The following is a 26,708-nucleotide window of genomic DNA, read 5'->3' on the forward strand; positions in this document are numbered from 1 at the left end:
TGGATGGTACTCCAAAGGCAGAATTTCATGGAATGTCTACCAGGGATCGTACTATTGGGTTAATGGATGATGTCATCACTGATCATGCTCCCTGGTGTTGTCATAAAAAGACAAGCAGTGACCACACACACACACACACACACACACACACACACACACACACACACACACACACACACACACACACACACACACACACACACACACACCCCTTTCCTGTGCGAGGTTCCACTGAAATTCTGACGTTAAGAATTCAGAGAGAAAAAGGGTTGTATAGACAAAATGAAGACATCTGATACAAATCTACAAGCTAACCTGGAGAAGGAAGCAAGGTCAAGGGCTATATATTTGCTAAAATGTTCTCAAAGATGTCACAGTAGATGATCCACGCAAATGTCCCTCTTTCTCCTGAACCTCAGTTATCAAGCAACTGTTCCAGAGTAGGTCTTGCGCAATAAGGCAATGAATGAGAGGAAACCACTCAAAGTGCGTATACAATAAAAATGCAACCACTCTGCTCAAAGACAGAAGTTAGCAGATAAGCCTTAGAAGATCAGCCCTGGTCAAGGAAGTTACAGCTAAAATGCAGCGCCTGACAGTTAAGTGAACCTCTGGTAAAGTCACAGCAACAGGCATCTCTCTCCTGAGCACAAATGTTTTTAAGCAGGTGGTACAGACAAGCTACAAAAGCAGAAATAAGTGCTGTAGATACTATGGCAGTACCTTTTATATGCTTAAAGCAAAAAACTAAAATAGACAAAGGTGGGGGGCATACAACAGATGATGTATGTAGTGGAGCAGGTATCCAAGCTATGACACTGTTAATTTTGAGAAGGGGAGGGAAGGTAATGAACAAAATGATGAAGCAAGAAGTTAAAGATGAAAATAGGATTACTTGGAGAACTGTAAGGAAGTGAGCTGCAAGCTGTTTTGTTAAATTGTGAAGAGGTATCTAGATACAATATGTTGGACTTGTCAGCATATACGGATGTTGGAGGCAAGTGAGACAATTCTTGCTATAGTACTGCATTTGTGTATGTGGGAGGATTCGTCACTTCTTGCTGTGGAAGTTGCTTTATACATACAGATATGACTGACAGTGATATAAAGTAAAATAAGTAAAGCAGCAGTTCAACCAAGAGAAAGTACTAAACAAGATTTGCCTTACTGAAATTGGGCAAAGACGACAACCCACTATTTAGATTAACAGTATTCTACACAATACCCTCATATTTCTAAACATACAAATCTAGAATCTAGGGAGATAAAATAGAGACAGAAAAGTATTTTATTTCCTGTCTACCTCCTAGAGCTATAAGGATTACTAGGCCTATATGAGAGAAGGAAAGAAGCAGTAACTTTTAACAGGCAAAATAAATATAGTAAACTCTCAGTTAACCGGCACCCATGGGGATTGGCAGATGCCGGATAACTGTAGTTTCTGGTTGCTTGAGAGTTACTGTTAAAAACAGGCCTGACTAATACTGTACCTTATACTATTTGTTTGGTTCGACTTATTCTCAGGTTGGGGAAAGGGAATTTATTCCTATCTTTCTTTTTAAACCTCTAAAAACATAAGGTATGTTTCGGGGGGGGGGGGGTAAAGTGCAACACATGAAAATTGTACTATACTTCTTCAATATTTTTCTTTGCCCGTTGCTTGAGTACTGGTTAACTGAGAATTTACTGTAAAATCAAAACAGCTGAGTGGAAATTTGCAAAACTAAAGAAAGAATCTTTTACGGGAGCATAACAGGTTAATTACGTAAGGCTGCATAACAGCTGACTCATACTGAGCAGTCAGTTTCTGGAAAGGTAAATGCATATGGGTATTAGGAGTCAAGTTTCTTAAACCAGCAGTTAGCAAATAATCCTCCCTACAGACCTATTGTCAGTAAATGGGGAAAAGAGGTAAAGGGTTGGAGAGACAGAAACAGCAACAGCCAATCTGCTGGCACAAAACAACCAGAAGGTAGAAATGGCAGCTCTTACAAACAGAAAACTACAGTTGCATACTTTAAAATGCATACAGTTATTTCACTGTGGACGTTTGGGAACATCAAATAATAAAATGGAAGAATAGCAGAAGAAAATAAGTGAAATAAGGAAAACATGGAAATTACAACAAAAGGTTCCCTGCAGAAGTACATATAGAAGACAGAATGGGTCAGTTGTACATAAACGGAAGTGTGTGGGGTTAGCTCTTCATAAAAGGAGACAGATACAAAAAGGCCAGCATACGACAGCTATACATGTAAAAATATGTGTAGGAGAGTGATTGCCCACTGCCGAAGAATACAAAGAAAACTGAAGAAAGTGACTGTAGAGGGCATACGGACCTGTATAAATAAAATGGATTACTAACTGAAAATGCATCAAACATATTTAAGCCAGAAAGGTACATACTAACAGAAAATCTTTGAGAACTTCATTAGCAAGTAGTCTTGTCTGTATGCACAGGAAGAAGAGTCTCTCCCACATTAGCAATTCCTGTATTATTCTATTTCCAAAAGTACAGTTTTGTACCTACCATAAATGTAGATGTTCGAGGATCCACATTGCTGCAGTCCTAACTATTGGGGTAGTCCGCTGTCCAGTCGGCCCGAATACCAAAGTATATGGCTGACGTCGGTCACGGCGCATTAGACTGACGTCAGTACGTCAGGGTACTAATGCGCATGACCGACGTCATATCCTCAGTCTTTTCTTGCCCCAGATGTCAGAAGACCCTAAAAAGACAAGGCCAAAACCAAAAACACCAAACATACCTGCACCAAAAATATATACAATATATACAAAGGTACCAGAATATAATCTCACCTACACAACCACCCCTAAACACAGAGGGGAAGGAGGGAGGTAAATTGGACTGCAGCAATGTGGATCCTCGAACATCTACATTTATGGTAGGTACAAAACTGTACTATGTTCTTCATTCCACATTGCTGCAGTCCTAACTATTGGGTAGAATCCCAAAGCAGAGGTAAGGGAGGCTGGCAAATCATAAGGAAGCAGGAGCTGATAACATGCCTTGCAAAATAGCTGTGGCAAAACCAGCCCTAGACTTAGAGTAGAGAGGAAGGTGGTAATGCTTAGAGAAAGTATGCACTGAACTCCAAGTAGCTGCCTCCAAAATATCCTTAGTTGCCACCCCTTAGAAATGCTGTCAAGTGGCAGTAGCCCTAGTGGAATGAGGCCTAATCCCAGCTGGAACCTCCTTGCCATGATGGGAATAACAAAATGCAATGCAAAACCCAATCCACTTAGAAATAGTTTGTTTTGACACAGGCTTGCCCTGAACTCAAAGCAAAAGAAACAAACAACTGCTGAGACTGCCTAAAATCCTTAGTCCTGCTTAAATAATAACGCAATTGCCTGTGTACATCTAAAGTGTGCAAAATCTTTTCCCCTTTATTTTGGGGATCTGCATAAAAAGTAGGCAAATGAATAGTTTGGTTTAAAGCCACACTAGAAACCACCTTAGGCATAAAGGAAGGATTAGTACGTAATGATACCCTATCCTTATGAAAAATCAAAAAAGGCTCAACCGCCATAAGGGCCTGCAACTCAGAAACCCTTCTAGCAGAAGTAATGGCCAACAAAAAAGCAGTCTTCCATGACAAGTATTTCAGTTCAGCAGTAGCCGCAGGCTCAAAAGGTTGTAGAGTAAGTGTCTCCAACACAAAATTGAGGTCCCAAGCAGGAGTAGGAGCTCTACGTGGGGGTCTTATATTCTTTGCCCCTCTAAGAAATTGCTTGAACAAAGGATGTGAAAACAATGGTGGGTCACAATCATAGTGAGCTGAAATTGCTGCAGCATGAATCTTAATGGAAGAGAAAGACAAACCTTTGTCCAATAACTCAGTAAGATATTGAAGAGCCACACTCAAATTAGGCTCAGAAATCTCCAAATTCTTTGCTGCAGTCCAAAATAAAAATCTCTTCCATTTTTCTGCGTACACTTTCCTTGTACTAGGTCTTCTGGCTTCCATAATCACATTTAAAACTTGTTGAGGAAGCTGAGACCTGCTGTCTTTCAAAACAGAATATGCCAGGCTGTTAGATGAAGAGAGTGAAGCTTGACATTGAGCAGACGACCGTCCCTCTGAGACAACAGGTGTGGAATCAAGGGTAAAGGCCATGGAGGCTTCCTTACCAGACTCCTCAGTAATGGGTACCAGTGCTGCCGAGGCCAATCTGGAGCTATTAAAATCATCCTTGGCTTGTCTTGTCTGACCTTTAGAAGCACCTTTGGGAGAAGAGGCAGAGGTGGAAAAGCATACACATGAAGATTTTTCCAACTGAAAGAAAGAGCATCCATTTTCCAAGCTGTGTGATGAAATCCCTTCGTGCAAAACTTTGGCAGCTGGTGGTTTAGTGGAGAAGCGAACAGATCTATGTCTGGAGTTCCCCATGACACTGTCAATTTTTGAAATACATGAAGATCCAGTTTCCACTCGTGGGGATCCATGATTTGTCTGCTTAACACATCTGCTAGGGAGTTCTGTGCTCCCGGCAGAAACCTTGCCTGAAGAGTTAGTTGCAAGCTGAGCGCAGTCTCCCATAAAATCATTGCTTGTCTGCACAATGGGTAAGAATGTGTTCCCCCTTGTTTGTTGATGTACCACATGACAGTTGTGTTGTCTGTTAGAATCAACACCTGCCCTGGAAGAAGTAACTCCTTGAAAGCCATTAATGCAAACTGGACTGCTAACATCTCTTTCATGTTGATATGTAGATGCTGTAGTCTGGCAGGCCACTTGTCTTGTATCCACTTTCCATTTAGATGAGCTCCCCAAGCAATGTCTGAGGCATCTGTCGTTAGAATCTGACTCGCCTCTGGCCGGGTCACAGAGAGTCCCTTGTTTAGGTGACATTTCTGAGCCCACCACAAAAATTCCTTTTGAATGCAAGGTATTATTTGAATGACAGTGTCCAAATCCTGGCAGTGCTGTGTCCACAGATTTTTGAGATACCATTGTAGCTTCCTCATATGCAGTTTGGCATTGGGAAGCACCAGAATACAAGATGCCATGAACCCTAAGGCTTGAAGGACTGTCCTTGCAGTCAGCCCGGACTGAAGAGATAGTTGATGGAAGTAACTGGAAAGATTCTTTTGTTTGTCCGGGGTTAAAAGGCCATCTGGGCTGCTGTATTCAGTCTCACACCCAGAAAGCACATGTCTTGAGAGGGTACTAGACTGGACTTTATTTCGTTCACAGAATACCCTAGGCATCTTAGCACTGCTATGACATATTCCAAATGCTGTAGAAGGTCTTCCTTTTCTTGAGCCAGAATCAGGCAGTCGTCCAAGTAAGGATAGATTTGAATTCCTTTTAGCCTGAAGTAAGCTATCACTGGAGCCAGAACCTTTGTGAATACTCTGGGCAGTAGATAAGCCAAAGGGCAACGCAGAGAACTGATAATGAGAATTTCCAGCTCGAAAACGCAGATACTTCCTGCAACTTAGTCTTATTGGCACATGAAGGTAAGCTTCCTTGAGATCTAAAGTTACCATCCAGTGATCTTTGCCCAGCAGAGGTAAAAGCTGTTGTAACGTCAACATTTTGAACTTGGGAATGTCCAGATAAGTGTTGAGGATAGATAAATCCAAAATTGGTCTCCACGTGTTCCCCTTCTTTGGTACTAGGAACAGGCGAGAATAAAATCCTAGGCCCCTTTCTGGCACAGGAACTGGCTGAATGGCCCCTATTTCGAGCAACAGAGAAATTTGCTTGTGAGCCTCTGTTCTTTGTAGAGGAGGAATGTCTGGCATGCCTTTGAAAGGAGGCAAGGTATGGAAATAAAACCTGTAACCGTGGTGAATGATATCCAGAACCCATCTGTCTTGGGTAATTAAATCCCAATTTTCTTTGAAAAGAGACAGCCTTCCTCCCAAAGGTGCTGCCAGGCGAGAATGTACTGGCAGCTGAAAAGGCAGGTCATTGGGTCTGCTTACGAAAGGACTGACCCCTGCCCTCACCAGAAGTCTGAGCAGGGGAACTCCCTGTCCTAGGCCTAAAAGAACCTTGAGCTCTGCCCTACCACGTCTAGACCTACCCCTAGACTGGGAATCATAAGCAGGATAAGTCCATCCCTTAGTAGGCCAATTTCTACTAAACTTGGAGGCTGCACCTGCAAAAAATCCTTAACAGTCTGCATAGACTTAGCCTTGTCCTCCATTTTCTTTAAAACTGCTTCCACAGGCGAACCAAACAACACATCAGACTGTAAAGGAGCATCCAAAATCCTTGTTTTAACATGCTCAGCTAAATTCTGATCTCTCAACCAGGCGTGCCTACGAAGAACAGAACCAGTGGCAGCCACCCTCGAGGAGGCCTGCACAGCATCAAAACCACACTGCAAGGAATGTTTACCCACCTGTTCAGACACATGAACTAAATCCTGCAACTCTTTACACTCAATACCTTCCGCCAGAGCATCCACCTTAAATTTCAACTGTGAAAGGAGATAATTCTGATATTTTAACATGTGAAACTGACAATTCAACGCCCTCATGGCTAAAGTGGAAGAAGTATACACTTTCTTTCCCCATCTATCCAAAGCCCTTGCCTCTTTATCAGGAGGAACAGGATTTTTAACAACAGAGGCCTTCACACCTTTAGGCCCCTGAGAGACAGTTTCCGGGTCTGCCCTAGGACTCTTAAAAAGATACTTATGAGCTTCAGGCACCCTGTAGTACCTATCCGGTTTAACTGGGGCAGGAGGCAGAGAATCAGGATTCAAGGAAGCCTCTGCAAAAACATCTTCCACCACATTCAGAACAGGAGGTATAGCTAAAGGCCTATGCTGGGGTAAAAACAAGAATTCCCTAAGCCTCTTTCTGGAATCAGAGAAATCTTGACCTTCCCACTTAAAATGCTCCCTCATGGAATGCAGAGTCTCTGAAAATGAAAAATCCTCAGGAGGAGAAGCTGAAGGAGTAGAATCATCCACAACAGAATCAGAATAAGGAGGATACTCCTGCAAGTCTTCAGCCGAAGACTCAGAAGCCTCCGAACATTGCTCAAAACTCTCAAACACAGGTTCCACCCTAGGCCTCTTATCAGGAGGGGGCATAGAACCTCTAATCATAGTAATCAAATCCTCTGCCATTTTAAGCATATGTTTCTTAGGTAAAGACCCTGAAGCACTAGGAGAAATCCCCACTGAAGCTAAACTTGGCCTGCCTCTCAAAGAAGCCTTGGAAACAGAAGGGGAGGCTCTAACCACCTTAGGAAGAGAGGGAAGAACAGCCACCTGAGAAGCCCCCTCAGCCTGGCCTACTTCCTGAGAGGATACATCCTGTAACAGTAAAGTCTCTTCCTGAGACTCCAAAGAAACACCTGGCAGAACCTCCGGCTCCACTGAGCCTTCTAAAGGACCGACGTCTGGGACTGTCGGTTCTTCCATTCTAGGTTTTGCAGTTTTGTCCTTGCGCTTTTTGGCCGAAGCGGGCGTCGGAGCATCCGACTGCATTTTATAATTACAACGCTTCCCAAAAACCAACCTAGCACAGTCTAACCTTCTCTTAATAGTGCGTTTGTTAAATCTAGCACAAGAGCGGCATCCAACAACGTCGTGCTCAGGCCCTAAACAAGGTATACACAAAGTATGGTAATCCCTATGAGGTATCTGTTTCCCACAAGAAATACAGTTATTCACTTTTTCTGACATCCGGTTAAATACTGAGGCAAGAAAAAACCAAAATATTCCCCAACGGGGTACTTAGCCAACTTTGATTCGGTCTGAAACTCTGACTTCAGAAACTTTCAGAACGCCAACCTGCACTCGCAAAATTGCTTCTGCATCGGACCATGCGGCAAAAAAGACTGAGGATATGACGTCGGTCATGCGCATTAGTACCCTGACGTACTGACGTCAGTCTAATGCGCCGTGACCGACGTCAGCCATATACTTTGGTATTCGGGCCGACTGGACAGCGGACTACCCCAATAGTTAGGACTGCAGCAATGTGGAATGAAGAACATCACTCCACTCACCCAGGAAGCCAAACCCATATTGTGAATGTATAGGCTATAGACCAGTCCTACAGCAGTACAGGTGTCCTGCAAGAAAAGTCCTTTGATGCATGAAAGTCAGTCAGTCAGTGCTCTGTTGAATCAGAGATGTAGAGACACTGTAAAGGACATGGACACAAAATAGCAGCAGTGCTGTCTACATGTAATGGCCTAAATGACATGCCTGCTTTCGACTAGGCTACAGCTGTTTGGATATATACAATCAAAGTGATGCAGTCCATGTTATACCTGAAAGCTCCGTGAAGAACCCAGACTGTAGAGCTGGTTAGATTTCTGGAATGCACTAAGAGTATGGCCTGAATCAGTAAGAAATGCGTGACTTTTACTTTTAAAGGAAAGACATTACAGAAACAGAAAACATACAAAAGTTGCTACAGCCAATGATTTTAACATGATTTGGCCAGTGAATAGTGCTGGGTGGTAGGCCATGCGCCTCAGACATCAAACATCTTAGATTACATACAAGGAGAGCTGTTCTAGCCCTAAACAACTCAAGGAAACACATCAGATAAAAAAATGAACCATACAGTGGAAACAAAATAGTGCAGAACAATGCCTGCTCTGCAAGATTAGAGGCTGCAACCTTTGGTAGCAACGGAAATGGAATTATCTGCGACTGTTGAAATGTGCAAGCCCAGTGCTCTGTTTAATGTTACCAAAGGCAACTTAAAAGACATCCTGAGATGTATAATCTAGTCAAGTGTTACATTTGGAAGCCATATATCCAGTTTTATCGATTTCGACTGAGGTGGATTGTTAGTCCTTTTGTCATAATAAATGAGAAAAGTTCTGTGAGAAGAATGAACCAAGGAATCTGCCAGCTTCTTCAGGAAAAGAAACCAAACCTAGAACTTTCTTTGAGAGTCTTGAGTGGTATCCACTACTTTACCGTTGGCAATGGAAACACAAAAAGATCTTGAGGAGATGACCCCCTTCACCACATCATGACCTGCTTTTGATCAAACCTTGCTGATCCAATGTCTTTTCCATCTGGCTTCAAACTATGGTTTATCAGATCTGACTCACATCAGATGCCAGTCAAATCCTTCAAACTAACTTGCTGGGCTCTGCCTCCCCTACCCACAGTCCCCCGCTCCTCAACCAATCCCTCAGATCTGGTCTGCCACCATTCCTATCAAAAGCTCAATCCATGGATCTGTAAAGATTATCTTTTTGGTAGTGTTGTGTAGGCTTGTTTCCCCCCCCCTTCTGGTGTTTTCTCCCTTACTACTTTTTAGGTGGGTTTAGTATAGTTGTTAAGGTTAGGCATTTTTGTTTAGATTGTTATACTAGAGTGTATAGTTAATAGCGGGCACCTTTTCAAGTTTGTTGCTTTACTTATTGTAGTTGTAAAGTTCTATTATTGTGTTTTACTGAGTGTATTGTGTCGGGCTGCCTTATCATGGATAAGGGTTTTAAAAAAAAATGTTTCTTGCAGGCACAAGCTGCCTTCTCAAGATGCGCAGGAGAAGGTGATTACTGTATGGGGACTGCCTACCTCGATTCTCATTGTTCCATCTGTCAGGGGTTTGGACCCCAGACAGTTAACATGAGATGGGTGAAATTAGTCCTTAAGGGGATTCTTCCAGCTGGTGGTGGTTCTGCTTCTCTGGCACCAAAAGTCAGATCCAGGAAAAAATGCTCTTCTAAGTACTCAAAGACCTTTTGGGGGGAAGGGGTCATACCTCTGCACTGGGTCCCTCTTCGGGCTCCCTGGACCTGAAAGTCCCACGGCCTTCTGGTGCTGTGGATGCCTAGGCACTGGCATTAGCTCCAACTCCTGGCAAGGCTTCCTGCCTCTTCCCTCTCTCTTCTGGCTTCGCCGAAGTGGGAGGTCTCAGGCCAGAAGCGGTGCAAGAGGAAGCACCTTTACTCCCCTGAGGAGTCTCTCACCAAGGATAGTGACCTCGTGGAAGGGGAGGGTTCCTCTAAGTCACTGCAGGATAATGCCTCCTTTGGCAATCTCTTTGAGCTTCTATTCCAGCACAGGGGCTGGCCACTGAAGCCCCTCTCTGGAGGAGTCAGTATTTTTGGAGGCCTTCGGTGTGGGCCCATCTATGCCTTTGGGAGCTGTTCCCCCTCCGGAAGCACTCACAGACCTAATGTCTTGGAGGGCAAGGAAGGAACCCAACATGGTGGAGCTTAATTTCTATGGCACATGCAAAATTCTTGCTCCTCCCAAGGTTCAACAACATTGGAGTAAGGGTCTGGCTGTGGATGCGATCGTGGTGGGGGCCTCCACCAAAAATAAATCTCTGAGGAGAGCTCCTCTGTTCATCCCCTGAACAGGGAGTCTCGGGCATTGGACCATCTAAGAAAGTGATCTTATGCCACAGTGACATTCATTTTGAGGGCCCTGAACTATTTATCTCACTTGGCCAGACTTCAGCTCAACATTGTGGCTGATGTGCCAAGGAATGTTAAGGTTCAGCAGTCTCCAGAGATTCAGAAGAATCTGGCAACACAGCTGTCTATCCCTGCTGTTTACTGCCACATTTCCATGAGGCTCATTTTGAATGCAGTGATGGAGTGTCCCGAAAAGCTGGCACTGGCATTACCATGCAACACCACACCTGGATGCGACTGTGCAACTCTGAATTGCTAGGAGTCCTTTATTAACACTCCTTCTGAAGGCTCTTCCTTGTTTGGGCCTAAGATTAAGGCCACTCTTACTAGAAGTGAACAAGGGAAAACGCCGTCTGCCATAGGAGTGTGTTTCACTAAACTTCAGTGAGTCTTCTCAAAGAATCAGAAGGGGGCAAATGTCTCTTTTTTAGAAAGTTGCAGTAGTCTTCCCAGGATGCTGCTCCTGAAGGGTCCTCCCATGGCGGGGGGGGGGGGGGGACGACAATAATTAGAATTGTCCATGGGACAGAGGGTGTCCACAAAATCAAGGCTTTCACAGTCTTCTCTTGCAGGCGCTTTCAGTAATCCTGAAGGGCTGTCCCATCTTGTCTTCTGGAAGCAGTTGGGGATCCTTGGTTCTTCACCCAGAAGCATGGGAGGCCATCACCTCAGATGCATGGGTGTTAAAGAGTTATGGCTCAGAGGTTACATGATTCCCTTTTTAGAAATTCCAAGGTTCCATCACAAACATTTTCCAGATGTTCCATCCTGTCAGAAACTGCAGGCAGCACTAGAGATTCAGAAGCTGCTGGCAAATCTAGTTACCCAAGAGGTCCCAAAAGACCACTGAGGATCCAGGATCTACTCAAGGTTCTTTCTGGTACCAAAGAAGAACAAGGACATCAGCCTCATTTTGGATTTAAGCAAACTGAATACCTTTATGAAACAGACCATGCTCCAGATGGTCTGCCAAGGAAGGATAACTGGATGTGCTCGAGAGACCTCAAAGATGCATACCATTATATTAAGATAGAGACATTCCAGGAGGTTTCTGCACTTCTGGCTGGGAGCCAATCATCATCAATTCAGAGCTCTGCCATTTGGTCTCACAGTTGGCCATAAGCGTTCACCAAGTGCATGGCAGTGGCTGCAGCCTGGCATCCGGCTGCAAGGTTTTCGGGTCTTTCCTTACCCGGAAGACTGGCTTCTTATTGCTCCCCCATAACAGTGCTCACTAATCATGGCCCGAGATACCTTACTCCAGTTATGAGGCCAGTAAGTGATTATGGTCAATTATCTAAAGTTGAGTCTGCAACCTGTTCAGACATTAGAATGCACAGGTTACCACTTGGATATTGTCAAGTTAACTTGCCAAGTTTCCAAGTTCCAAAGTGCTCAGCCTTCGAACCTAGGCAGTATCAGTGCTTGCCCTTTTCAAAGCCTCCAGCACATGTGATCTGGAAACTGATAGGCCACATGGCAGCTTCAACAGGATTGGTCCCTCTTGCAGTGCAGTGGTCATACTCAAACCATCCAATGGACTTTCCAGTAAAACTGACAAGGGTGTGTCTCGATCAGGTTCAGTGGTGGTTACTGGCTCCCTTATTGACCAATGCTAGACCATTTGTTCATCCCCGTCCTGTGTCACCATGGATGCCTCCCTTCTTGGGTGGGGGAGCATTTCAAAGGGAGGATGATTCAAGGGTCCTGGTCTTCTGTAGAGGCCAACATCTACATCAGTGTTCTGGAGATAAGGGCTGCCCTCCTTATCTTGCAAGTCTTTCAGGAGGTCCCTTCCCAGCAGTGTGATTTTGATACAAATGACAGGCCTGTTGTCTGGTATCTCAACAAGAAAGGAGGAACACAGTCTTATACTCTCTATCGGGAGGCTATGAGGGTATGGCAATGGGCAATCTCGTCGCAACTGTTTCTGGCTGCAATGCAACTCCTGGGAAGTCCAACATTCCAGTCGACAGTTTCAGCAGGAATATTCTTTTAACACGAGTGGTCTCTAAGAATGGCAGCTTGGATCTTTCAGTGGTGTGGCACTCCATGTTGCGACCTCTTTGCCTCCTCTTCCAATACCAAGTGCAACAGCTATTATGCCTTACTCCCTTCTCAAAGGAAGTCACCCAGAGCTGCTGTTCGGTATGCTTGGCCCTGGGACTCCTCTATGCTTATCCCCCAGTTCCTCTGACTGTCAAATTTCTTCAGAAGGCATCCCATTGCAGAGCGGCAGTGATCCTCATACATCCCTTCTTCCCCAGTCAGGTGTAGTTCCCCTATCTGTGGACTCTTCTGTGGTACCCTCCTTGAGATCTGGATCCATTTCGGATCTCACATCTCATCCAGTGGGTCTGGAGCCTCCTAATCTGCAGTCCCTCAAGCTAACTGCATGGTTTCTCCAGTTCCATTGATGGCCAGGGATCCCAAACTGTCTAATAGCGTTGTGCATATCTTGTCCTTATCCCAAAAGCTATCTACTAGGAAGGTATAATTCAGTAAATGAAAATGTTTAGCAGTGTAGGCGGAATCATGTGGTTTTGATTCCTTTTCTGTTCCTTTAGAATCAGTTCTAGATTTTCTTGCTTAGTTGTCCAATTCAGACTCTTGTTTTTCTATGAATAAAGTACAACTGTCAAGTCATTTTTAATTTTCATGCTGGAAGGAAAAATGTTCCCTTGGCTGCTCTAAAAATTTCCAAGGCTTTTCTCAAAGGTACATTTCTATTGTGCCCTCTTATTTAGGATCTGGTTCCTCCACGGGATTTAGTTTTCATGTTGCAAGTCCTTGTAGGCTCTCCATTTGAACCTTCTGCTACTTCAGACGAAGTTATCTTGGAAAACTTTGGTTTTGGTGGCTGTTACTTCAACGAGGAGAGTTTCAGAGCTACAAGCTCTTGAGTCTTCCCCCTCCTTACCTTAAATAAATTGCTCAATTCCTGCTTTCCCTTACACCTCACTCCTCTTCCAAAACATTATTCTGCATATACTGGTCCTACAATTTCCATTCTTTCTATGTAATTTGCTCCTACACTTTTCTAAAGATCCCACTTCTAGTTCTTTTATCTCTATTACAATATTCACTACTACAAATAAAACTGGTTTAGATTTTGATTTTCATTTCTAGTAATTGCTTTTTTTTTTTTAGCAGCCACCAGAATTAAACTTAACAAGGTCTTATTATGCCTAAGCAATTTAGATCCTCTATCCCAGTTCAAAAAATCATTTCCTACATTACACCCATTTGCTCATCCACTATAGAGTACTTTGTAGGGAATTTTTAAATTCTGCCATCTCATTACATTCCCAAATATATGCTTCCAATTACCTCTTTCTTCCCTATCACACCTCAAACATTTGCCATCTACCCAAAGAAAAATTCTTTGGTGTCTACTTCGGGTATAAAAATACATACACAAACACTTCCAAGCAACAATCCTAAATATTCTGGACTTTACTGCATATTTCGGAGCCATCCATATAACCTCCCATTGCTTTTTTTTTTTTTTGAATTGCTTATCCAGTCTTTCTACTCAATCTTTTCTAATCTCCTCTGAATGGCTCCTATAGTTTTCATGCAGTATTTTATATGCCCTACTATTAATTATTCCTACCATAGACAAATCTTAATTTGTGCCTTCTTTAATCCAGTCTCACTACTGGAGGAAGGATCCACCAGTGGCAGATCTGCTATGAAGAAATGAAATCTGGACAGGCAAGATTGACAAATGTGGTCGTCAAGACCCATTTTGGTAGAGAAGTAAACTGATAACTTCATCCAAAGCTTTAGACTTGTATGACAGCAGAGTGGTACAAAATGCTTCAATCTCATGACTCACCAGTGGCATTAGAAGAACAAAAAGGTAAGAACATGAGGATGCCTGGTCTCAGCCCGTGGTTTACAAGGTCTGCATTACTGTGGGTCAGAGGAGCAGACTTGGGGTCCTACAAGGCTGTGGTAGTGTCACCTTTGACTACTGCCTCCATGGAACACACAATGATAACTTCTCCTCCTCTGCTAGATGCTTTTAACACACTGCTAGCAGAAAGGAATAAGAGGCCACAGGCCAGCCCATAAAGGACTTCACGAGCCTTACAGTTTCTCCAAAAAAAAGAGGTCAGTACAGGGATAGACATGCAGATGGATCAGAACGGCTTCACTATTTTTAACAGTCCCAGAGATAATCACTGGGTCTTCAAATTCTTCACAGGATTCCAAGCAGGAAGGAGTTCCTGCTCACAACCACATTCAGCAGGAACAAGCAAATGCATGGTTGGCTCACAATGTGCAAATATAATCAAGGGTGAGTGCCACATGCTGGGTGACGAACAATCCAACATACATGCGGTGAGATGAAAGGCCTACACCAGGCCCATTGTCTACTTCAAAAAATGTTCACCAAGAGTTATTTCCCAAATCTACAAGGACAAGCACCGCAAGACTTCAAATACCCGCCTTAAGACTAAGCCCTTAACCATATACCTTGATACAAAAAGGCCAGATGATCCATTAGACCCTGTTAGGATTAGAGGCGTGCTAAAGGAACAGTCTCTCAGCCATGAGTACTACTAACCTGTGGCCAAGAGACCGTTTCCTAGTGGTTGAAAAGACAGAAGCGTACATTGTGAACAGGGAACTGATTGAGCCTATACATTACCAAGGTAAAAGATGGGAGTGTTCTTCCTCCAAATCTGTCATCATCTGCCTAAAAGGAAGACTGATGTGAATTTAAGTCAACATTAGTCAAAGGCAGGTTTACCATCTGCAGGGACCAGATGGCCATTTTGTAAACAGGCTTACTTTTTTGGGGGATGGGGCTTGCTTGAAGATGCTCTTGATTTCTTCAGCCTACTGCTGGAACTTCAGCAGTGACAGGGACCCTCCCTAATCCCCATCTAAGGGATTCCAAATAACTTCATATCCCAAGCAGTGAGGTAGATCAACAGTTACTTCATTTGACACCTGCAAGAAGCAGGGCAAAACTGCCGGCACATTTACGACAATGCTTCGTGCTATGATGCGCTCGCAGGGAGTACAGACATAAATATGGCCATAAGCAGATTCGAGTTAATTTTTAGGTACTGAATGTAAATGCATGAACTTTTCCCACTGGTATGAATCAAGAGTAGGTGAAAGTGGTGTAGGTTTCAGGGGCTAGAAAATTCTCTCCTAATGTGCTACATGATGTAACAAGAGATGATATTAAATGTATGCAGTATCAAGTACAGGCACTGCTGAGAAAAAAAACTGCTGAACTGGATTAAGGTTTGTATATATTTATGACTGCTGGCTGCTTGCCCAATGATCTATGGCCTATTACAACAGTCACATGAAGGAAGGCTTAAGTATGCTAAACTGCTAGAATTACATTACTTTTTGGATTAACTGATGAGTTGTTCTGATTTATAAAGGGTAGGATTACTTTGCTTTGTCAAACATACAATAGAAAAAACACCACAAAGATTCTAGAATAGTTATTTCTGTTCCCCTAAACTACCTGAGGCTATGTCAGTCCAGACAGTCCGGATTTGTTTCATATACGTTCTCTAAAACACCACTGGCACAATCAGCAAAATTCTATTTAGATGAGTGCTTTCACCTTTAACATTAAGCCTTCTTCAGATCCAGACAATGTTGATTGCAGAGTTTAGGGAAAGCTACTCTAGGGTATTTTTTAAACATGTCAGTCAGTAGTCTTATCTTGAGGACCTGACCCATGACTCCTAGCCAAAAAGGTCCTTGTGGATCCTCATCACTTTGGGCTACTGGGCCTAGATGTACCTAGGAAGAGAGGTCTGTTGATGCCAGTCAATTATCAATGCAGCCACTGAACTCCTACGTGGTGATTTACTGGAGATTGTTGGATGAAATGCTCCTGCCTCTCAATCAGAGGCAGACTGTGCTTCCATCTCAGTACACACACACTGAAAAACAACTGGCATAATGCAACTCTTGTTCTCCACCTTGAGGATGACAAGGGGCCCACAAGTACAAGTAGAACCTCAACAATGATACCATAAGGCATTTGAGGTTATTTTACAGACTTATTTCAAAGAAGGCATGGTAGATGTCTGCCCTGTATAGCCTACACATTCTCACATACCTTTAGCACCTACTTAAGATTGTGTGAAGGAACCTTTAGTCAGTTCCTGGAGTGGGCACCCTCAATCATTGCCAACTTGTGAAGAACAAAACATACCTAGATATTCTCCTGTGTGTGTCTTCAAGTGGCTGGGATGAAATGCTGGCATGGGTGACAATGCATTTCACCAGTCTCTTTCTCCACAAAAGTAATGTCAGTGTAGCTCTGGCAAGCATGAAGCTATTTGGTGACTCATATTTCTTAGGCATTGAACACTCGGAGAAACCCCCACTGAAGCTAAACTAGGCCTGCCTCTTAAAGAAGCCTTGGAAACAGAAGGGGAGGCCCTAACCACCTTAGGAAGAGAGGGAAGAACAGCCACCTGAGAAGCCCCTTCAGCCTGGCCTACTTCCTGAGAGGACACATCCTGTAACAGTAAAGTCTCTCCCTGAGACTCCAAAGAAACTCCAAAGAAACTCCTGGCAGAACCTCCGGCTCCACTGAGCCTTCCAAAGAACCGACGTCCGGGACTGTCGGTTCTTCCACTCTAGACTTTGCTGCTTTGTCCTTGCGCTTTTTGGCCGAAGCGGGCGTCGGAGCATCCGACGGCATTTTATAATTACAACGCTTCCCAAAAACTAACCTGGCATAGTCTAACCTTCTCTTAATAGTGCGTTTGTTAAACCTAGCACAAGAGCGGCATCCAACAACGTCGTGCTCAGGCCCTAAACAAGGTATACACAAAGTATGGTAATCCCTATGAGGTATCTGTTTCCCACAAGAAATACAGTTATTCACTTTTTCTGACATCCGGTTAAATACTGAGGCAAGAAAAAACCAAAATATTCCCCAACGGGGTACTTAGCCAACTTTGATTCGGTCTGAAACTCTGACTTCAGAAACTTTCAGAACGCCAACCTGCACTCGCAAAACTGCTTCTGCATCGGACCATGCGGCAAAAAAGACTGAGGATATGACGTCGGTCATGCGCATTAGTACCCTGACGTACTGACGTCAGTCTAATGCGCCCTGACCGACGTCAGCCATATACTTTGGTATTCGGGCCGACTGGACAGCGGACTACCCAATAGTTAGGACTGCAGCAATGTGGAATGAAGAACATCTACCATACTGACAACACACCTAAGAGTTGACCCAGTGGTCAGGGACTTGGGAACACACACAGACAGTAATCTAGCCTTTGACCATCATGTGTCTACAGCAGTGAGGAAATCATTGTATGTTGTGCAACTTATAAACAAAGGTATGGCATTTAGATCCTCAATGTTCCACTGTATTCGGTATTCATCAGATCCATCATTGAGCACAATGCCTCTTTTGGTATGCATCTACTCACGCATATCCAGCAACTGGAATGTCCACAGAGGTTCCTCACTAAAAGAGTACAGGGTGTAAACATGTCCTATGCAGACCACCTCAAGGCCCTATCCCTGTATTCTGTCTCCTACAGGCTGTTGAGGGGATATCTACACCTGGCAAACAAGGCATTGTCAGACCCCATCCTGATAGACCTCCTCCACATCCGCAAAACAAATAGCACCAGAATTATCCATGCTAAAGACTTAAACCTTGCCTGTGATATAAAAAGGACTTGCTGGAGAGACAGGTATGTATCTCAGATACTACCTTTTCTCTGGATCATGCTCCCATATCCATGTGAAGCAGAGTTTTTCACCAATTCAATTTAAGTGCATCTTGGACAACTGGATGACAAACAGGAAATTCATCCCTGGTTTGTCATATATGTCTTTAAAAGACACAGGTGGTCTGTAAATGGTCATCTGCCAGGACCCTGCTTGTAAATGCTTCTTTTTCCAAGCCCCTGTTTACACTTATCAAGAATATCAGAACTTGTCACAGATTTGGAGTGCATGGCTAGGCTTTAAAATGCCCTTGTGGACATTAGCCTAGTAAACACTTATGAACCTATGAAAAGTTGAAGAGAAAACACTGTCTAATAAGAATCTTGCAGCTGTTAAGCAAAATGCAATTCAAGCTTCAGCTTTGGTACAAAAGATGGCTTCCAGTAATTTAGAGGAAAAAAACAAATCAAATGTACTCAGAGGTGATTAAAATAAATGAAACAGTGGAGGAGCAAATTCAAACAACAAAAGGCAGGAAAATACAAGAAGCTTTAAAGTACAGTTGTGTACCTACCATAAATGTAGGTGTTCGAGTGTCTTCACTGTTGCAGTCATTACACTTGGGTTATCCGCCGGCAGGCAACCCGCAGTCGGCCCGAGTTCCAAAGTCTTGGTCCGGCGTTGGTTGCTGTCGCCTCTTCCCTGACGTCAGTGCGCCAGGGGTATAAAAGGTGCAACCGACACCATTTTCTTCAGTTTTTCTTGCCCCAGATGTCAGGTGCCCCCAGATAGGAAGGCTGGAAAAATAAATGTATGCCAAAATGCATGCATGAACTAATATAAACATTTCCTTCATCTACAAGCAAATACACCACACAGGTTGTATAGAGTTGAGAAGAACAGAGAAGTCCCAGCAAAGTAAAGGGGGATGGTGGGTGAGTAACCTGGACTGCAACAGTAAATACACTCGAACATCTACATTTATGGTAGGTACACAACTGTACTATGTTCGTGTTTCACTGTTGCAGTCATTACACTTGGGTTGAATCCCAAAGCTGAAGGTGGGCGGCTGGGTCTAAATAAGATTTGGAGAGGCTACCAGGCCCTGCAGGACTGCAGTGGCAAAGCCTGCTCTGGATTTAGAGTAGAGAGGCAAGTGGTAGTGCTTGGTGAAAGTGTGCACTGAGCTCCAGGTTGCAGCTTCTAAAATGTCTTTGGTTGGTACTCCTCTGAAGAAGGCTGCTGAAGTGGCTGTTGCTCTGGTAGAATGTGGCCTAATGACCTTAGGCACTGATTTGCCATGTTGTTTATAACAGAAGCGGATGCAGTGTCCTATCCATTTTGAAATTGTCTGCTTTTTGATAGGTTTTCCTTGTGATCCTGAAGCATAGGCTACAAACAGTTGCTCAGTTTTTCTAAAATTTTTTGTTTTGTCCAGGTAGAATCGTAGCTGTCTGTGTATATCCAAAGCGTGCAGAAGTCTCTCCCCTTTATTCTGGGGATTTGGGTAGAAAGTTGGTAAATGAATGGTTTGGTTCAGGGCCACATTGGAAACTACTTTTGGCATGAATGTTGGGTTTGTCCTGAGGGAAACCCTGTCCTGGTGAAAAATGATAAAAGGTTCCACAGCCATTAATGCCTGTAACTCTGATACTCTTCTTGCTGAAGTTATTGCTAGGAGCAGAGCAGTTTTCCATGATAAGAATTTTATATCAGCTGCGCTGGCTGGTTCAAAAGGAGGCAGTGTGAGTTTTTCTAAAATAAAGTTGAGATCCCAAGTTGGTACTGGTGCTCTCCTTGGGGGGTCTTATGTTTTTTGCCCCTCTGAGGTACTGTCTTAGTAGAGTATGTGAAAAAATAGGAGGTTCCGTACTGTAATGAGCTGAAATGGCAGAGGCATGGATTTTAATTGATGAGAAGGATAGGCCTTTGTCCAGCATCTCAGTTAAGTATTGTAAAATCTGAGGTATATTTGGGACAAGTGGGTCGAGCCCTTGTGCCTGGTTCCAAGCACAGAATCTCTTCCATTTTTCTGCATAAGATTTTCTAGTGCTGGGCCTCCTGGCTTCTAAAATGACATCCATAACAACTTTAGAGGGAGGTGCAGTCTGAGTGGCTACATTATCTGCCATGCTGCCAGATTTAAGGTTCTGAGCTGACTGTGCAGAATCTGATTGTTTTGTTGAGTCAGAAGATGAGGAATTTGAGGTAAAGGCCAAGCTGGGCCCTGAGACAAGCTTTTTAGGATTGGGTACCAGTGCTGGCGTGGTCAGTCTGGGACAATCAGGATCATTTTTGGCCTTTCTTGTCTGACTTTTAGGAGCACTTTGGTAAGAAGAGGCATTGATGGGAAGGCATAGACTGTCAGAGCTTTCCAGATGAATGATAGAGCATCCACTTTCCATGCTTGAGAGTGATAAGTTCTTCTGCAGAATTTCTGTAGTTGGCAATTGTGAGGGGAGGCAAAAAGATCTATGTCTGGGCGTCCCCATTTCCTTGTTATCATGCTGAACACCCGTGGATTCAGTTTCCATTCATGAGGGTCCATGAGATTTCTGTTTAGTTCGTCTGCCAGTGTATTTTTTGTTCCTGGCAGGAATTGTGCCTGCAGATATACTTGATAGGTTAGTGCTGTGTTCCACAAGGTCATGGCTTGCCTGCATAAGGGGTAGGAATGTGTTCCCCCTTGCTTGTTTATGTACCACATAACTGTGGTATTGTCTGTCTTTATTAGTAGTTGTCCTGGATGTAATAGGTCCTTGAAAGCTGTCAGGGTATTCTGTACTGCTAGCATCTCTTTCTGATTGATGTGAAGATGCGTTTGTTCCTTGGGCCACGTGCCCTGAATACATTTTCCTGCCATATGTGCCCCCAGGCATAATCCGATGCATCCGTTGTTATTGTCTGTCTGGCTGTGGGTAAGGTGAAAGGCTGTCCCTTGTTTTGGTGACAGGCCTGTGGCCACCATCGAAACTCCTGTTGTAGGCAAGGAATTAAAGTTATGTTTGTCTCCAGGCTGTGACAATGTTGAGTCCAAACACGTTTTAGATACCATTGTAGTTTCCTCATATGCAATCTTGCATAAAGAATTAGTAGAATGCAGGACGCCATGAAGCCCAGGGCCTGCAGAATTTTTCTTGCAGGGAGCTGGGTCTTTGTTGCCATCAGTTGAAAGTATTGAGTCAGTTGCCTTTGTTTGTCTGGCGTGAGATAAGCCATCTGGGCAGTTGTATTTAAGCTTGCACCTAGGAATATTCTCTCTTGAGAGGGCAACAGTTTTGATTTCTTTTCGTTTACTGTGTACCCTAGGCAAATTAGTAATCTTTTTACAAACGCCAGAGGCTTTAGTAGAACTTCCTTGCTATCTGCTTGAATAAGGCAGTCGTCCAAGTAGGGATATATTTGAATTCCTTTTTGTCTGCAAAATGCAATTACTGGTGCCAGACATTTTGTGAAGACCCAGGGCGCAGTAGATAAGCCAAAGGGCAGTGCAGAGAATTGGTAATGCATTGAGCCTGCTATGAATCTGAGGTATCTTCTGCAAGTTTGTCTTTTTGGGACATGCAGGTATGCCTCCTTGAGGTCCAAAGTAACTAGCCAAGCCTTCTTGCCCAGCATGGGCAGAAGCTGCTGTAGAGTTAACATTTTGAATTTTGGAACATCCGGGAAAGTATTTAGGATTGACAGGTCCAGTATTGGTCTCCAGGCTTTGTCCTTTCTGGGTACTAAGAAAAGTCTTGAGTAAAATCCTTGCCCCTGTTCTTGCTGTGGCACTCTTTGAATAGCTCCAATGTCCATGACAGCAGCAATTTGTTTTTGCACCTCTGCCCATTGGTTTTGTGGCAGGTCTGGCATACCTCTTGATTTTGGAAGTGTGTGAAAGTGGAACCTGTAACCTTGAGAAACAATATTCAGTACCCATTTGTCTTGGGTGATTATGTGCCAATTTTTTGAGTAAAGTGCTAGCTTTCCCCCTAGGCGAGCTGTCAAAAGAAAAGTGCTTGGCATCTGTAGAGGGAAGTCATTGGGACTGTTTCCTATAAGGTTGTGATTTATCTGCCCCTCCTTTGGGGGCTGAAGCATCCCATTGTTTGGGTCTGTAGGAGCCTTGGGGCTGAGATCTGCCCCTTGGGCATCTGTATCTGCCTCTTTGTGGCCTGTCTGACACTGGAAAGGACCAATTTTTTGAAGGCCAGTTTCTGCTAAACCTGGGTGGTTGAACCTGTAAAAAAATCCTTTACTGTCTGCATTGATTTTGCTTTATCCTCCATTTTCTTTAACACCTCTTCTGCCTTAACACCAAACAAGGTATCATGCTGTAGTGGAGCATCCAATAATTTAACTTTTACATGGTCAGGTAAACTTTGTTCTTTCAACCAAGCATGCCTTTGAATCACAGAGCCTGTAACTGCGGCTCTACAAGAGGCCTCTAATGAATCAAAACCACATTGTAAAGTATGCTTTCCCACTTGTTCAGCTGCATGCAATAAATCCTGCATTTCCTTAGTCAGGACTGTCTGAGATTGAAAACATTTTCTGCTTTAACAATGACATGAGATACTGTTGATATTTAAGCATGTGAAACTGGCAATTTAAAGCCCTTACAGCTAAAGTAGCAGAAGTGTAAACTTTTTTCCCCCCATGTGTCCACAGCTCTGGAATCTCTATCTGAGGGGACAGGATTTTTAGCAGTGGAAGCCTTAACCCCCCCCTTAGGACCCTGAGAAATTGTCTCTGGATCTGCATCAGGTTTTTTGTAAAGAAATTTGTGAGAGTTGGGGACCCTGTAGTACCTGTCTGGCTTGACTGGTGCAGGGGGTAAAGAATCAGGAGTTAGACTGAATTCAGAAAAAACATCATCAACAACATCCAGCACAGGGGGAATAGCCAGGGGCCTGTGCTGGGGCAATAAAAGAAAGTCTCTGAGCCTTTTCTTGGATTCTGAATAATCCTAGCTCTCCCAATGGAAATGCTCCCTCATAGTATGCAGGGTTTCACCAAAAGAATAATCCTCAGGTGGAGAGGCTGAAGGTATGGACTCTTCTGTATCAGAGTCCTCATAGGGAGGGAGAGAGTATCCCTGGTCAGAACAGGAATCAGAGGAAATGGAAACCTGGTCAAAGGAATCATAGTCAGTGTCTTGCCTAGGCCTTTTGTCAGGAGGGGGATAGGAACCCCTAATTAAAGTAATTAGGTCTTCGGCCATTTTAAGCATCTGTTTCTTTGGCACGGATGACTGTTCAGTAGAATGTTGTACTTGTTTCTTTGTCTTCAATGGTGTTTTTAACTTTGCCTTGGCTGCTGTAGTGGGCTTAATTGTAAGCTGTGAAGGTCTGAAAACACCCTCAGAAGCCAATGCCTGCTCAGCGGCTCCGGACCCATCTGAGGGAATAGTTTCCGTAGGCCCAATACCTTTAGTTTCCACAGGCCTCGGTGTGTCCACATGGCTGTCGTCTATGACCTGTGGCTCTGAGGTAGCGGGTGTCAGGGGCTGCGAAAGTGCCTCACTGAGAACCGGCGACTGGCCTAGAAGAGGCTTCGTCGTCGGTTTTGGACCTCGGATGCCTTTCCTTTTCTTTGTCTTTGCGTTTTTTATATATTTCGGTCGTCGGTTGTTCCGACGGCATTATGTAATTAAACCTACGGCCAAAATAATGTAAAGCAAATTCAAACCGACGTTTAATAGTGCGTTTGTTGAATCTAGCACAAAACAGACTAGTAACGTCGTGGTCAGGGCCTAGGCAAGGAATACAGTAAGAGTGAAAGTCCTTATGAGGTATTTGCTTCCCGCAAGAAATACAATTAACTTTTTCTGACATCGGTCTGGAGCAAGAAAAAAGTTTCCCCAACGGGGTACTTAGCTTTATTGAAGACTTCGGTTCTGAAACTCAATTTCAAAAATCTCAGGAGTCGGCTGACTGGCACTTGCGAACTGCTTTTGCTTCGGGCACCGCGCGGCAAGAAAGACTGAAGAAAATGGCGTCGGTTGCATCTTTTACACCCCTGGCGCACTGACGTCAGGGAAGAGGCGACAGCAACCGATGCCAGACCAAAACTTTGGAACTCGGGCCGACTGCGGGTTGCCTGCCGGCGGATAACCCAAGTGTAATGACTGCAATAGTGAAACACGATGAACATCTAGCTATTCAGATGAATGATACAAATGCAAAAATCACTGGATGAAATGAAGAAAAGGTTGGCCGAGTATGAGGCTTATCAAAAAGAAATGTTTAAAAAAAATAATAGAATTGGAAGACAGAGCATGCTGAGAAAATTAAAGGTTATGTCTTACTATAACTTGGCATCTGTGTTGTCTTCCTTCATTCATCCTCACAAAAGGGTCTTGGATCTGGCTTGGCTACATTCCACAAACTTGGATCGGACTCTCAAGCTCTTCCCTCATACCCATAATACCCTGCATCTACCCAACTACCTCAGATTGAGTTTGCCAAATCCACACACTCAGCATTCAGACATTAAAGACTGGCAGAAGAGGCTCAGACATAGGACATAACAGCTCCTTCATCATCCAGATTCCTCAAGAAGTGAAAGGCAGGGGTATGGCTGGGTGGGAAAGTGAGGATCTATGAAGGAAGGCAACAGATGCCAAGTTATGGCAAGACATAACCTATAAATCTGATGTTGCCTCCTTCATTTCTCCTCACCATAGGGTCACGGTCCCCAAATACATCAACCCTGGGTGGCCCTCATGGAAGGATATGCCACAGCACCAAAGGAGGCCCTGCTCCTGGAAATAACATCCAACTTTTAGTGTGATACAAAGGTATGACTATTAGACTATGACGCTGCCACACAAATGTCATCAATGGAAGTTCTAGAATAGAAATAGAAGCAGACAGCTCTGGTGGAATGTGCCCTAGAGGTTTAGGTAATTCCAATCCTTTGAATGAGAAAATGAATGAAATGCAGTCAGAAATCCATTTTGCTAAGGTAATTCTTGATACCGCTTGTCCCAGTCTATTAGAAAAGAAAGCTACAAAAAGATGATCAGACTTCCTGTGTTGTTTGGTCCTGTGTAGGTAAAAACAAAGTTGCCTATGAACATATAGAAGATGAACAACATACTCTCCTTTGTTAGAGAAATTGGGGAAGAACACTGGCAATTGGATGGTTTGATTAATATTGTTCTCAGTAGCTACTTTAGGCAAAGGATGGATTAGTGCGTAAGAACACTCGTCTTCACGAAACAGAACAGACAGAGGTTTAGAGGATAAGGCTTCTAGTTCGGAAATCCACTTAGCGGAAGTTATAGCCACCAAAAGGGCTGTCTTCCATGACAGAAATTTCATGTCACAACTAGCTGTTGGTTCAAAGGGTCCATGTGTCAAAGCCTGCAGCACATGACTGAGGTCACAAGGGGGAGATGGATCCTTAATTGGGGACTTTAAGAAGAAGACACCTTTCATGAAGGATATGCATTAGTCTAAAGGTGAACAGAGAATGTGAATAACTTGCTGTATGGAAATTGGAAATAGCAGCCAAGTGTAATTTGATAGTGGAGAAGCTAGCACCCTCATTGAAAAGAGTGCTAAGAAATAGTAACACATCTGAAACTGGTGCTGAGAAAGGGTCGATGTTTCTGCTTGTGGCCCAAATCATAAATCTCTTCCACTTACTGTTGTAGACTTTTTTGGTGGAAGCCTTTTGCGAGGCCAAAATAATTTTTTGTACCGGGAACTTAAGCCTGGACTGTCTCTCTAGGATTGGAAGTTGAGAAACCAAGCTGTCACTCTGAGGGCTTTAAGGTTCGGATGTTGCATTCCTGACGGGTGAGAAAGGAGGTCCTAACTTGTCTCCAGAATCAAAGGAGGACATTTCAGACACAATAGAAAGGGGAACCACACCTGTTGAGGCCAGAAGGGGGCAACGAGGATGAATATGCTCTTCAACCTGCTTGCCTTCTGAAGAAACTTGGGGATGACAGGAAGCAGAGGGTAAGCATACAGGAGACCTGGTGGCCAGTCGTGAGCTAGTGCATCCCTCAGGGGCTCCCCATGAGAAGGGATCAGAGTGAAGAACTTTCTGCACTTGTTGAGGGGAGAGGCAAAGAGGTCACAGCAAGGCTGACCCCAACTGCTGAAGATCATGTTCACTACTGACTGGTTGAGGGACCATTCATGCAGAATCAGGAGCGATCTGCTAAGTCTGTCCACCAGATTGTTGGTTTTCTCTGGGATATGTGTTGCAATTAGAAGGCGGTCTGAAGATATCACCCACTCCCATACTCTCATGGCCACCTTGCACAAGGGGGAAGAATGGGTTCTTCCTTACTTGATGTACCAGACAACTGACATGTCAGTGTGCACCGCAACAGTCCCCAAGGGGAGAACATCCTGAAAGGCTTACAATCTTAGGAGGACTGCTCTCAACTCTAGGACATTGATATGACTCTTGGTCTCGGAAGGGGAGCACGTGACTTGGACCATCTTTTCATTGTAATGCACACAAACACTCACACAAGAGAAAAAAGAGGGAGGACTTATAAATTTTGAAAGGGTAAGCAAAGGCCATCAAGCTATAGCTAAATCATACATGAGACACAAAATCCACATCTGACTTGTTGGAGCGGCAAACGAGATCTGGAGTAGGTGGGTGGATGCAGGGCATTAT

General features: G+C 43.9%; 1 protein-coding gene across 1 annotated transcript in view; it reads right to left on the reverse strand.

The window, feature by feature from the left end:
• Positions 1-26,708, reverse strand: part of LOC122816707 (transformation/transcription domain associated protein) — a gene marked incomplete in the record, with an annotated part of 2,794,447 nt that overhangs the window by 438,672 nt on the left and 2,329,067 nt on the right.

The sequence above is a fragment of the Protopterus annectens genome, chromosome 12.part0 (genome assembly GCF_019279795.1).
Source record: "Protopterus annectens isolate FY-2018-M chromosome 12.part0, PAN1.0, whole genome shotgun sequence".
Taxonomy (NCBI): Eukaryota; Metazoa; Chordata; order Ceratodontiformes; family Protopteridae; genus Protopterus; species Protopterus annectens.